Genomic DNA, 15,959 nt, shown 5'->3' on the forward strand with positions numbered 1-15,959 from the left:
AATGCAGACCAGAAAAATCAAGTTCTTAAAATCTTTCATTACCCTAAGGAATCTTTTTAAAATACATACAATAAACTCTAATATTAAAGTGCTTTCCAATTTGCTTAAAATGGCCCAAAGTTCCAAAATGTAGGCAGGCTATACCTCATAAACTTTAGTATAACCTAACTCTCACGCAGCACTCACTGAAAGATCAGTAATGTGAAATAATCATTGTCTTTGGGACTTAATGATAATCTGTACCAAATCAGAGCAATGAAATGTTACCCAGAGCAGTAAATCAATTTGTCTCAGGTGCTAATGGAACCATGCTTGATATGATTTTTATTTGCATTATTAACTGCTAAATAATATAAACAGTAACCTTCTCAGATTCCAACAATTCTCAGGTTGTTGTTTTTCTTCTCAGCTATTTGTGAGATATTGCATCTGCAGGGGGAAAAAACATACTGCGGATTGTCATATCATCGGTCCAGTTGTGCGGAGACACAACAATCTAATCTATCAGCTATGTGATCACCGGGTTTTGGCCAAGATGCAGGACGGCAGGCAAAAAAATTAGACATCAGAACAGCTCATAAATCTGGGGGAATGCAAAGGTGATAATGAAGGCCTTTGAAGTTTCCAGTGACTAATAAACCCTGCACAGCTGCAGTGTGAAGAAGCAAATAAAGATTAAGATTTTCTTTCCGAGTTTAGCATACAAGTTCCTGGATGTAATAAGGTGACAGGAAACAGCTGGTAGATTGGATAATTTGCCCATCTGCTTAAAGTATTGAAATGCTATCTAGTGTTGTATTGGAAGGTGTCCGGAGAGTATTTCCTTTAAGTACCTCTTCTACCAAGTGCTTTAAATACTGAACACTGTATGTTATTATTTGCATCTACAGTCAAGTAGTTATAGTCATACAGAGACACAGTACTGAAACAGACCGACTAGCCATCAAGTCCGCGCCAGTAATCAACCAACCATTTTACACTAATCCTACTTTATTGCATTTTCTTTATTTTCCCCATATTATTTTACACTCCCCCGACCCCAGGTTCTACCCCTGATCTACACCCTGGACCATTGTCCAATTAACCAACCAATCTATACTTCTTTGGGTCGCTGGAGAGAACCAGAAAACTTGTGGGGGTGCCAGTCCTCAGTGCTTCATCCATGACTGTTACTTTCCAGTACCACAAACAAAATGGGCAGGAAATACCAAAAATTGCAAATATGAGTTAGAAAGGCAAATTAGCCTCATTATCAAGCTTCTGGTCATAAGCCAATTTGAGCCAGCAGCTCACCATGCATGAATAAAGAGTGCCACCTGAGAAAATGGCATCCATATCAAACAGGTGAGTGATCAATTCAGTAATGTGATCCTATTGTTTCAGGTCCAGAACATATTGGCATTCACATCACCGAGGAAAGAGGTGGTGGCCATTCATTGACTTCACACAAGTACTTAAAGCAGAAGAGACGAGATTAAGAAACTGAAACATTTAACATTGCATTTTACAACAGGTTTTTGGGAACATCATGGTGAGCATATATTCTGTTCATTTTTCTAAAGGATTGAAATTGGAATTCAGAATGTAAAAAAAATTGATTGCATTGTTCATATTTGAAACACTGCCCAAGTAAATTATGCATCTTGACTATTTTAAGGATGACAGATTCAATACTTCAATGCTGCCTACAAATCTATTAAGGTTTGTACGTTCAGGTGAATTAATGAATTCCATTCCTGGCAAACATTAATTTTGCATCTAAAATTTTCAACCTCTCCCCTCAATATCTATAAATAATCTAAGAACATTGACAAAGAAGATTGACAAAATTAATTTAAAATCAGATCAAGATGAAAGAAACACGAATAAACAGAACTTATCACAGACTCTACCAGCTAGCACCTTTCTCGAAGTGGTAGATTGTTGAACAGACACTATAAATTACTTCATGTGTTATTTTTCTCCTTTTCTTTCTGTTCTTGAAGGCACCATCCCTTGTTTGTGCTGTATAAAGTTATTTCATTCATTCACAGAATGGAGCCAATTTTTGAAAACCACACAGAAGTGGAATATTTTTTTCCCTGAAGGTACCCTCATAAACCAAATAAATTTTAAACTTTTATATGCAACAGCGGGATTTGAATTCATTCTCAGATTACTGATCCAGACCATAACGAAGACCTTCAGTAACCTAACACTATGCAACCACACCCAATGCTGACGTTTAATGAGAACCTTTGATATCTTAGCTTGGTGGTCATTGTTCATGTACTTCCCTTGATAGAATGTTGACAAAACATTCTTTCACAAGGGAAATTGCCACGGCCACTGACCCAACATAGATATGTACATTCCCTGGAAGGCATTCTCAGTGAGACTTTGAAATATAAAACCAGGCAAATGTTTTCTTTAATAGGCAAGAAGGCCAATTGTAGCTCTCTTGAAAACATAAAAATTTACATCAATTAAGCAAAGGGATTTGCTGGTCTGTTCAACTCCACTTTCATACCTCTAACTATCTGATCTATTGTTCAGCAAGTAAGTTAGACATGAACGCACATCTGAAGAATGCTCTACTACCCAATGTGACTCTCTTCAGTCTACTGGAAACCCAATCAATTTGCCAGCATTTTGAATCATGAGAATCTGTGGAATTCTCTGCCCAATGAAGCAGTGGAGGCTACCTCAGCAAATATATTTAAGACAAGGTTGGATAGATTTTTGCATAGTAGAAGAATTAAGGGTTGTGGGGGAAAAGGCAGGTAGTTGGAGATGACTCCGTTGTCAGATCAGCCATGATCTTATTGAATGGTGGAGCAGGCTCAACAGACCAGTTGGCCTACTCCTGCTCCTATTTCTTGTGCTTCTTATGTACTGTACCTTGTCTTTGCTCCAGAAACCGTCCCCTCTTCCCTTTAATTGTGGGTAATTAATAGTACAAGAAAATGAATGTTTGTTGTAATGATCAATAAATTCCCTCAATAAACACCAACAAATTTTGCTTCACCTTGACTTTCTTCAAAAAATAAACTTGCATATTCCATGTATAAGCCAATGCTATTCAACTGTCCTAGCTTTTATTCATCATTTTATTACATATTACAGTATTTTTGAAGATAATGGTACATACTAAGAAGGGTAAATATTTTTAATATTATCAATAAGATACCAGACGTACAAGTAGCTGATATAAAAGTGAGATTTTATTGGTGTTTCCTTTCTCTTGTAGCAACAGTTGGTACGTCATTTGCATATTAACACAAAATTTGGAGGAAGAACTGTTTAGCACACTCATATTTGCAGTATTCTGAGGAAAGTCTAATTGATGTATCCTGTCTCCAGCTAAATCTTAAATCTCATTCTTTGCTATTTCGGTTTGTCACAAAGGAGGTTGCCTAAGTCCCAAATTGCCCCTCATTAGAGTAAAACTCCAATAATCCACTAACCGTTTGTTCCGAAATCCTGTAGTTCGGCATCTAGCTCAAAGCCTGTTCTTATGCTATTTATAAGCACACTGGTGCCCCGGCCTTGTCCCTTACTAACACTCAGTGAACACTGTTTCTACACTTACCTTAAACACACCCACACTCACTTTAAACCCATTGGGATGGATGAATAACATCTAACAGGCCACAGTAGCACAGTGGTTAGCATGGTGATAATATAGCCTGGGGCTTCAGAGTTTGGAGTTCAATCCCAGTGTCCTCTGTAAGGAGTCTGCACGTTCCTGTGGAATGTGCAGATTTTCTCCCCGTGCTCATGTTTCCTCCCACAGTCTAGAGACGTGCAAGTTAGTAGGTTAATTTCGTCATTGTACATTAGTTTATGGTTAAATCAAAGGTTGTTGGGAGTTGCTGGGTGGTGTGGTTCAAAGCGCCGAAGGGGCCTATTCCACGTGGATCTCTAAATAAATCAAATTTGTCAGTTTTTATTTGTGATACATTCAATTACATGACAAGTGTCTTTTTAAATGATGGATTCGCTTTCTAAAATGTTATCTTCCATCCTGGAAGTCTGCAGGATCTACTAGCTTGTAAATAATAGCTTGTAAATAATTTTTATGTCCCTTTAAACATGAGCAACAAACTTTTCAGAGTTACCTCCATTATGACCCTTACCTTTCAACCGACAGTTGAATTTCCCATGCAGTTTGCAAGATGATATGGAACGAGTGTGTTAAGATGAGTGTCACTGAGCGGATATTGTAAAATCTCACCTCAGTCAAACTCACTCATCTTCTTCAGGTTGCATTGTTTGCCAAGTTCACAAACCTGAACACAGAGAAACCAAAATGTAATAAAATAGTCCCTTCAAGGGAAAAAAAATCACTTATATAGCATTCCCAAGACACCCGGCAGATCTTCACAGCCAATGAGTTTTAAAATATAGACACTGTCGTAATGCAAGGAATCCAGCAACTAATTTCTGCACAAGTAACTCCCACAAAATGGAATACAATAATGATCAGATTGAAGGGATTAATAAAGTCTAGGGAGCCAAAATTACCTTCCCTTCATCTTCAGAAGAGTGCTGTAAAGATCTATCAGTCCCATCTGAGTATATAGATGGGCTCTCCAGTTATCATCTCCTCTTAAAAGATACTGCAGAAACCCCACAGCTCAACAACAGATGGCAACTCAGAATCTTTCTTAGGGGCATACGGTTATCAAAAGCAGGAATTCCTCACCAAATACAAACATATGATAAATGTAGATTCACAGAGAAAGTGTGCATCTAGTTATGAAAAGTTTCAAGGCTGCTGAGACACATACAATTAACATAAAAGGAAATGGTAAGCCATGCCAATTTTTTAAAAAATGTATTAAAAATGTCAATAAAATTATTTCCAATAAGATAAATGAGGGATGAAATCTTGCAGTTCTGAAGAAATGGCAACATTGTATAAAACTTATTTTGCATCATTTTTGGAAAGATAAATGCAGGAATATAATAGACAATATCACTTTTCAAACAAATGCATCTAGCAAGTGGTATTTTTCTTTGTGAAGGTTTCCTTCAAATAAGGTGATACAATTATCTTCCTATTACCTATTTGTTTCCTTCCCATGAATATGGTAAGGGTTTACCTTGACTTCACCTATCACCCTACTAGAATCCACTGTGAAGTTAACAGCCTACACTCTCCCAACGTAATTCAACAGTAAGAGACCATTCCATTCACCTTTGTCTATTGTCCCACCACCATCTTCCCTTCCCGAAGAAGCATGAAGTGCAAAGTCTGTCCATATGCTTCCTATCTGATCTTTTCCTTATCATCCAAGGTCCAAACAATCCTTCTTGAAGAAAAGTCAATTTATCTACTCTTCTTCCAAACTGAGATATTCTGTCCACAGATTGAAATGGTGGCCTGTGTCTACCGTTATGCACAAGGGTCAGTGTTGGGAACTTAGTTGATTGTAATTTATATAAACTATTTGGATGTGAACATACAAGGTATGGATTATAAGGCATGGATATAAGGTGTGGATTATACTAAGTGGGATTATTGTAGACAGTTTTGAAAACTATGAAAAATTATCGAGGGGATCTTGATCGGCTAAGCTTATGGGCTGAGAGTGGGCAAATGGCTTTCAATCTAGACAAATGTGAGGTTTTGCATTTTGGGAGATCAAATCAGGGTGAGTGATAGGAGCCTGGGCAGTGCTATGTACAGAGGGACTCATGAGTGTGAGTCCATAGTTTGCTGAAAGCAGCATCACAGGCAGCTAGGCATTTGGCATATTAGCTTTCCATAAGATCATAAGGTATAGGAGCAGAAGTAGGCCATTCAGCCCATCGAGTCTGCTGTGCCATTCAATGATGGCTGAGCCAATTCTTCCAATCATCTCAAGTCCCTGCCTTCTCCCCATACCCTTTGATGCCCCGGCTAATCAAAACCCTATCTATCTCTGCCTTAAATACACCCAATGACTTCCCCTCCACAACTGCATGTGGCAACAAATTCCACAAATTCACCACACTCTGACTAAAGTAATTTCTCCGCATCTCTGTTCTAAATGGACGACCTTCAATCCTGAAGTCGTGCCCTCTTGTCCTAGAATCCCCTACCTTGGGAAATAACTTTGCCGTATCTAATCTGTTCAGGCCTTTTAACATTGGAATGTTTCTATGAAACCCCCCCTCATTCTCCTGAACTCCAGGGAATCCAGCCCAAGAGCTGCCAGACGTTACGTATACAGTATCCCATTCATTCCTGGAATCATTCTCATGAATCTTCGCTGAACCCTCTCCAATGTCAGTACATCTTTTCTAAAATAAGGAGCCCAAAACTGCATACAATACTCCAAGCGTGAACTCACGAATGCCTTATAGAGCCTCAACATCACATCCCTGCTCTTATATTCTATACCTCTAGAAATGAATGCCAACATTGCATTTGCCTTCTCCACCCCTGGATCAACCTGGAGGTTAACCTTTAGGGTATCTTGCACAAGTCCCTTTGCATCTCTGTGTTTTGAATTCTCTTTTCATCTAAATTATACTCTGCTCGTTTATTTCTTCCACCAAAGTGCATGACCGTACACTTTCCAACATTGTATTTCATTTATCACTTCTTTGCCCATTCCCCTAAACTATCCAAGTTTCTCTGCAGGCTCTTTGTTTCCTCAACACTACCCGCTCCTCTACCTTTTTCTTAGGCATCTGTTAGTCTCGTGAGACCATGGATTTGCGCCTTGGAAGGTTTCCAGGGCGCAGGCCTGGGCAAGGTTGTATGGAAGACTGGCAGTTGCCCATGCTGCACGTCTCCCCTCTCTACGCCACTGATGTTGTCCAAGGGAAGGGCACTAGGGCCGATACAGCTTGGCACCGGTGTCATCACAGAGCAATGTGTGGTTAAGTGCCTTGCTCAAGGACACAACACGCTGCCTCAGCTGAGGCTCGAACTCAGATCACTAGACCGACGCCTTAACCACTTGGCCACGTGCCACCACACTTATTTTTGTGTCATCGGCAAATTTAGCCACAAATCCATTAATACTGTAGATCGTAAAAAGCAGTGGTCTGAACACCAACCCCTGTGGTAACACTGGTAACCAGCAGCCAGCCAGAATAGGATTCCTTTATTCCCACACTCTGCTTTCTGTCGATCAACCAAAGCTCCACCCATGTTAGTAACTTCCTTGTAATTCCATGGGTTCTTACCTTGTTAAGCAGCCTCATTTGTGACACCTTGTCAAAGGCCTTCTGAAAATCCAAGTACACCACATCTACTGCATCTCCTTTGTCTCCCCTGCTTGTAATTTCCTCAGAAAATTGCAGTAGGTTAGTCTGGCAGGATTTTCCTTTCAGGAAACCATGCTGGCTTTTGCCTATCTTGTCATGTGCCTCCAGGTATTCTGTAATCTCATCCCTAACTATTAATTCCAACAACTTTCCAACAACTTCCCAACCACTGATGTCAGGCTAACAGGTCTATAGTTTCCTTCCTGCTACCTCCCACCCTTCTTAAATAGCAGAGTAACATTTGCAAATTTTCCAGCCATCCAGTACAATACCAGAATCTATCGATTCTTGAAAGATCATTGTTAATGCCTCGGCAATCTCTCCAGCTACTTCCTTCAGAACCCAAGGGCATATTCCATCAGGTCCAGGAGATTTATCCACCCTCAGACCATTAAGCTTCCTCAGCATCTTCTCAGTTGTAATTTTCACTGCGCACATTTCACTTCTCTGACACTCTTTAATGTCTGGTATACTGCAAATGTCTTCCACTGTGAAGTCTGATGAAAATACGCATTCAGCTCCCCTGCCATCTCTGCATCTCTCATTACAATATCTCCAGCGTCATTTTCTATTGGTCCTATATCTACTTTCAACTCTCTTTTACCCTTTATATACTTAAATTCTTTTAGTATCTTCTTTGATATTAGTTGCCAGCTTTCTTTCATAATTCATCTTTTCCTTCCTAATGACCATCTTAGTTTCCTTCTGCAAGTTTTTAAAAGCTTCCCAATCCTCTATCTTGCCACTAGCTTTGGCTTCGTTGTATGCCCTCTCTTTTGCTTTTACTTTGGCTCTGACTTCCCTTGTCAGCCACGGTTTTCTTCCATTCGAAATTTTCTTCCTATTTGGAATATATCTGTCTTGCACTTCCCTCATTTTTCGCAGAAACTCCAGCCATTGCTTCTCTGCTGTCTTTCCTGCTAGTGTCTTTTTCCAGTCAAGCTTGGCCAGTTCACCTTTCACGCCATTGTAATTTCCTTTATTTCACTGAAATACTGACACATTGGAATTTAGTTTCTCCTCAAATTTTAAAGTGAACTCGATCATATTGTGATCATTGTTCCCTAAGGGTTCGTTAACCTTAAGCTCTCTTCTTACCCCTGCATCATTGCACAACACCCAATCCAGCACAGCCGATCCCCTAGTGGGTTCAACAACAAGCTGTCCTAAAAAGCCATCCCTTAGACATTCTACAAATTCTCTCTCTTGAGGTCCAGTACTGGCCTAGTTTTACCAATCCACTTTCACATTAAAATCCCCGATGATTATCATGACATTGCCCTTCTGACACGCCTTTACGATCTTCTGCTGTAATTTGTAATTCACATCCTGGCTGCTGTTTGGTGGCCTGTATACAACTGCCATTAGGGTCCTTTTACCCTTGCCATTTCTTAACTCAACCCATAGAGACTTTATATCTTCTGATCCTATGTCATCCCTTTCTAATGATTTAATATCCTATACTTTCAACAATATAGGATTTGGGAAGTTATGTTGCAGTTATATAAGACACTGTTGAGGCTGCATTTGGAATATTGTGTATAGTTTTGTTCACCCTGTACTGGAAAGATATTACAATACTAGAAAGGATTCAGAAAAGATTTACCAGGATGTTGCCTGTACTTGGGGGTGTAGGTTATAATGAGAAGTTATGGAAACTACGACTTTGCTGTTTGGAATACAGGAGATTGAACGGTGATCTGATAGCGGTATGTAGATTAATGAGGGGCAGATACAGGGTGAAAGAACATAGTCTTCCTCCCAAGAAGTGGGTGTTATCAACAAGAGAGCATAGGTTTAGGATCAGATGTGGTAGATTTACGAGGGATGATTGATAAGTTTGTGGCCTAAGGTAGAAGGAGATGAGTTATTAACTTCAAACTTCCTGCATAATCACTCAAAGAGTTGACCTGCATGTGCATATAACTTATCTCCTTCTACCACAGGCCACAAACTTATCAATCACCCATCTGTGGACACTTTCCTGGAGGTCCAAGATCCATATGCTCCACGACCACCGGACTAAGTGTGTACATGTAGGAGGGGACTATGTTGAAAAATAAATGTGCTAGGTTTTCTAAAATTAACTCCTTCTATCTTAGGCCACAAACTTATAAATCACCCCTCGTAAAAGGAATATCAGGGGCAGCTTCTTCACACAAAGGGTTCAAAGTTTATTATCAAAGTACATAAATGTCAGTGTATACAACCCTGAGATTCATTTTCTTGTGGTCAGTCACAGGAAATACAAGAAACACAGCAGAAAGAATGGAAGACTGCACCCAACAGGACAAACAAGCAATGTGCAAAAGACAACAAACTGCAAATACAAAAAAAAGCAATAAATATCAAGAACATAAGAGGAAAAGCCCTTGAAAGTGAGTCCATAGGTTGTGGGAATACTTTAAAGATGGGGTGAGTGAAGTTGAATGAAGTTATCCACTCTTGTTCAGGAGCCTGATGGTTGAGGGGTAATAACTGTTCCTGAACCTGGTGGTGTGGGTCCTGAGGCTCCTGTAGCTTCTTCCTGATGGCAGCAGCAAGAAGAGAGCACGGCCTGGGTGGTGGGGATCATTGATGATGGATGTTGCTTTCCTGTGACAGATCCTCTGACATGATACTATCGAGGAATTTTAAATTGCTGACCCTCTCCGCCAATGAGGACTGGCTCATGGACCTCTGATTTCCTCCTCCTGAAGTCAATAATCATCTCCTTGGTCTTGCTGACATTGAGTGAGAGGTTGTTGTTTTGGTACCACCTAGCCAGATTCAACACCACCTTTGTACCACCTAGCCAGATTCAACACCACCAACAACAGTGGTGTCATCAGCAAACTTAAATACGGCATTGGAGCTGTGCTTAGCTTTACAGTCATAAGTATAAATTGAATATAGCAGGGGGCTAAGCACACAGTCTTGTGGTGCACCTGTGCTGATGGAGATTGTGGCAGAGATGTTTTGCCAGTTTGAACCGACCGGGATCTGCAGGTGAGGAAACTGAGGATTCAGTTACACAAGGAGGTATTGAAGCCAGGGTCTTGAATCTTATTAATTAGCAATTGTATCCTGGATTTCCTCACTTGCCGACTCCAAACAGTTTGGATTAGCAAAAGCATCTCCTCCACAATCTCCATCAGCACAGGTCCACCACAGGGCTGTGTGCTTATGCTCCTGCTCTACTCTCTGTACACCTATAACTGTGTGGCCAAGTACAGATCCAACACCATATACAAGTTTGCTGAGAACATCACTGTTGTGGGCCATATCAAAGATGGTGATGAATCAGCATACAGGAGGGAGATCAAAAATCTGGCTGAGTGGTGTTATAACAACAACTTCTTACTCAATGTCAGCAAGACCAAGGAACTGATTGCAGACTTCAGGAGAGGGAAACCAAGGTCAATGAGCCAGTAATCGTCGGAGGATCAGAGGTGGAGAGGGACAGTAACTTTAAATTCCTGGGTGTCACTATCTCAGAGGACCTGTCCTGGACCCATCACTTAAATGTAATTGCAAAGAAAACATGACAGCACCTCTACTTCATTAGGAATCTGTGGAGATTTGGCATGACATCAAAAACCTTGACAAACTTCTACAGATGTGTAGTGGAAAGTGTATTCACTGACTGCATAATGGCTTGGTATAGGAACATCAATGCCTTTGAATGGAAATCCCTATAAAATTTTGTGGATTCGGCCCAGTATATCACAAGTAAAGTCCTCCCAGCCATTGAGCACATCTACGGGATCCACTATCAAAGATCCTCACCGCCCAGGCTCTGCTCTTTTCTCGCTGCTCCAATCAGGTACAGGAGACTCAGGACTCACACCATCAGGTTCAAGAACAGTTACTACCCTTTAATTATCAGGCTCTTGAACAAATGAGGATAACTACACTCATCTATCGAGATGCTGCCACAACCAATGATCTCACTTTAAGGACTCCTTATCTTCTTTTTAAAAAATTATTTATTTTTATTTTTATTTATTACAAACAAAAAAAAACACACAAAAAATACAGCACATCCACAAAAACCACAACCACAACAAAATCAATTTAAATATTGAGCAGCAAAAGAGAGAAAAATATAAAGGCAAAAGTAAACATACAAAGCAGAGGTGCACCACACCAAAAAACCTCAGTCCTCACCCGTAAGAAAGTCCAATACAGGGCCCCATATCCCTTCAAAGATGTCCCCTCTGTCCTTATTACATAGTCTCAGTCTCTCCAAATGTAAAGTATTTGCCAGTTCTCTCAACCACAGATCGTACGTAGGCACAGAGTCCATTTTCCACATTTGCAGGATTAACTTCTTAGTAATCACCATTCCAATTCTTATTTCATGCTCTCATTATTTATTGCTATTTATTTATATTTGCATTTGCACAGTTTGCTGTCTTCTGTGCTTTTGCTCTTACCTTGATCCTGTTTACAGATACTATTCTTTAGATTTGCTGAGTATGCCAGCAGGAAAATGAATCTCAGGGTTGTGTTTGGTGACAGATATGTACACTGACAATAAATTTTACTTTGAACTTTAGTCTTGAGGGGATAATAGTATCGAATGCCGAACTATAGTTAATGAAGAACATCCTAATATATGCACCTTCGCTGTCCAAATGTTTGAGGGTTGAGTGCAGAACCAATGAAATGGCATTCGATGTTGAACTATTGTGACGATAGGCAAATCGGAATGGATCCAAGTCACTTCTCAGGCAGGAGTTGATATGTTTAATCACCAAACTTTCAAGGCACTTCATCACCGTGGATATACTCTTAAGTCTGACTGGATAATAGTCATTGAGGAAGTTCACCATGCTCTTCTTAGACGCAAGAATAATTGAAGCCTGCTTGAAGCAGCTGGGTGGTGCATATTTGAAATGAGCTGTCAGAATGGTCGAGGTGGGCATATCAGCAATATTTGAATGCCATGGATAGATGAGGTTTATTACATTGAGGGCCAAACACGGGCAGGTAGGGCTAGCTCACTGGGCAACACTGTCGGCATGGATGAGTTGGGGCAAAGGGTCCGTTTCCATACTGTATGTTTCTATGACAAACTTCTCCAGATTAAATTAGACATTCCCTTTGCTCCAAATTTGTTCATTATGGAGAACTTTGGGTTGTTTGTCAGTTAATTCTCCAACCCAAAACGAAGCCCAGCCTCCTACTTTGCTTTAAAAATTCAAAGCAAACTCAAAGAAGGGCACTGTGTTTGCCTTGACCTCAACACTCAAAGAGATAACTAGATATTAACCACTCCTTTCCTTGTCTTGGAGAGCAAGTGCAGGAAGATAACTGGAGCCTGGGAATGTATTTCCAACATTAGCCAACTTAAATCAACATTCCTTAGGAAATCTAAAGTTGTAAGGAAACCATGAATCAAAACAATGTCAAAGAAAATTAATGATTTAAGATATATTAAAAACTAAGAAAGCCCACAAAGATCTAGCTAAGAAGGCAGTCTTAATGTTTTCAAATTAGAATTGTCAAAGTCAGAACTTTCTGGAATATTTCTAAATCTATATTGATTGTAATTCTGCTCTCCCATGAGTAGTAGACCACTTTACTAACTTAAGGCATAGGATCTCCAATTATGAAAAAAATGATAACTTATTACCTTGTAACATGGGTCTCTGGCCTTGAGAGGCAAATGCTTTACTAGTTACAGCACTGCACCATCCATGAGGTACTCAGAGACATCTATATATGTAACAGTTGTTCGTTTGTTTGGTGTCACTTCAACAAATTTACTTGCACAGCATTATCTGGAGCACTGCTGCAACTTAAATTATCATGTTTACGGACTACAAAGATACAAGATGCCCTCTCTACTTTGTAGGCATAATACTACAGGCGAGTATGTCACCATATGCTCTCCAGTATTTTTAAAGTTGGCTGAAAAGTATTTTTGAAAAATTAGGTCATATACAAATGAGGCTACGTGAAGCCTGATATTTCTGCATGTAATATAGCAATAGTCTGAGCAGGATTCATTAATCTCCTCTGTGTATTTTTATTTTTTTTAATGTAAATGTTGTATTTCACAGAAAACAAAAAAAATTACCAATGCTTTAAGACCCTAACAGAAAAATTAAACACCAGTATGTTTAATATTAGAGAAGCAAGGGTTTAGTGAGATTTAGAAACTGAAGGAAATTACTAACAAGTGTGAGGTCATCAGATTTGGTGCACAAGTCAGCAAAGTATTTTTTAAATGATGCTGACTGGTTAAGGTTTATGTTCAAAAGGGACACAAGGTACTAATATTAAGATATAAACTAAGCCAATAGAAAGGAAGGCAAATAGTATGTTGGCAGTATTGCAAGAGGATTTGAACATAAGACAAAGTCCAGCTTCAGCTATACTGGGCTGTAAAGAGGGGTGTCCAGTTTTGTCTCTATCTAAAAAGATATATTTCACTGGAAGAAATGCAGGAAAGATTCATTAAGTTTGTTCCATAGATTATGGTTCATTGTATGAATGAAATTGAGTGGACAAGGCCTGTATTTTCTAGAGTAGAAGACTGAAAGAGTTACAGTGCTTTACAGGATACAGGGCAGCCAAAAATAGAACATCATAGCACAGTACAGACCCTTCACACTATGATGCTGTGCCAACATTTTAAATTACTCTAAGATCATCTAATCCTTCCCTCCTACATAACCCTTTGTTTTTCTATCATCTGTATGCCTATCCTGCCACTGTAAATTTCCTCAAACATTAAACGTACCTCTGGCATCCACATCGCACACCCCAATACCTTCCTTCAATCTCCTTAAAATTATGCCCCGGGTATTAGCCATTTCCACCCTGGGAAAAGGTTTCTGGCTATCCACTCGATCTTTGCCTCTTATCATCTTGTACACCTCTCATCCACCTTCACTCCAAAGAGAAAAGCCCTAGCTTTCTCAACCTATGCTCCTTCATAAGACATGCTCTCTAGACCAGGCAGCACCTTGGTAAATCTCCTCTACAACAGACTTCAAGAAACATTCTTTCATATCGGAGGTAGATAAAACCAGAGGACATAGCTTTAATACAGGGGTCAGCAACCTTTTTGCCTCTGTGGGCTGGGTTGCGTACTAATGAGCGGACAGTGGGCCAAATAAATGCCATAAAAACTTGAAATATGGGAATTATCCATTTAAATGCATCTCATTATGTTTTGCCTTAAATTAATGACTAACGCATGCTAGAAAATCAGGCTGATAGATGCAAATAAAGATTTCTTTTCAGGACAAGCAATATCCACCACTGCCAGTAAACATTCTTCGACAAACTCGCCACCTTTAAAAGGCTTCATCTTATCTGCAATATCTTTTAAGACTTCATAGCTGGCATGGGTATTTCCTTCATTTTCACTGCTTTTCTTGGCAAAAAATGACGTTTGTTTTCTGAAACTAGCCTTCATTCGCTCAACTTCATCTTTTCTTGCTTGCCCAGTAAACTTGTTTAAAATTTCCAGTATGGCGGGTCTCGTAATGTCGCCTGATATTTGCCACTTTCTTCACAGCAACATTTTCTAGGCAAATGAGACAAACTGGTTTCCCAGCTTGCTCAATGAAGAAGTAATCTAGTGTCCAAGCGTCTTGGAAATTTCGGCACTCAGTGTCTACCTTCCTGCGTTTTGCATTCATTGCCATTGGAATTTTTTTCTTCGATTTCATTTTCAAGCGCGAGTTATTCAGCAAGTATTGTAGCACATGTAAATATCTGGATATTTAGTGTGGATTTTTTGTTAAAACACAGTGATGCTGTTTCTGTTTACAAATTTGAACGACCCCATCTGAAAACCTGTGCGTGCACGGAGAGTATCTAATACATATTAATAAGGTAGTCTGCCTTCCCGTCATTTGTATTTACCAGTGTTTGGTTTGGAACAAAACAGAACCTGGGGCCAGTGTAACAAGATGCCATGCATGTCCATCAGTGTTGTTGCGTGAAACACTCAGAATAAGGAAAAATCGCTCGCGGGCTGGATAAGCATAGTATCTCAATATTTACTCGTGGGCTGGTCAAAATACCTTCGGCCCGTTGACTACCCTTGCTTTAGAATAAAGGGGGAAGGGGAGAGATTCAGAGGGGATATGAGAATGAAAACATATAAAACATAGAAAACCCACAGTACAATACAGGCCCTTCGGCCCACAAAGCTGTGCCGAACATGTCCTTACCTTAGAACTACCCAGACTTACCCATAGCCCTCTATTTTCCAAGCTGCATGTACCTATCCAGGATCTCTTAAAAGACCCTTTCATTTCCACCTCCACCACTGCCACCGGCAGCCCATTCCATGCGTTCACCACTCTCTGCGTAAAAAACTTACCCGCCATCTCCTCTAGACCTACTTCCAAGCACCTTAAAACTATGCCCTCTTGTCTAGCTATTTCATCCCTGGGAAAAAGCCTTTGACTATCCACATGATTAATGCCTTTCACTATCTTGTACACCTCTATCAGGTCACCTCTCATCCTCCGTCGCTCCAAGGAAAGAAGGCCAAGTTCACTCAACTTGTTGTCATAAGGCATGCTCCCCAATCCAGGCAACATCCTTGTAAATCTCCTCTGCACCCTCTCCCTATGGTTTCCACGTCCTACCTGTAGTGAGGTGACCAGAATTGAGCACAGTACTCCAAGTGGAGTCTGACCAGGGTCCAATACAGCTGTAACATTACCTCTCAGCTCCTAAACTCAATCCCACAATTGATGAAG

This window comes from Mobula hypostoma, chromosome 16, assembly GCF_963921235.1.
Source record: "Mobula hypostoma chromosome 16, sMobHyp1.1, whole genome shotgun sequence".
NCBI classification, from domain to species: Eukaryota; Metazoa; Chordata; class Chondrichthyes; order Myliobatiformes; family Myliobatidae; genus Mobula; species Mobula hypostoma.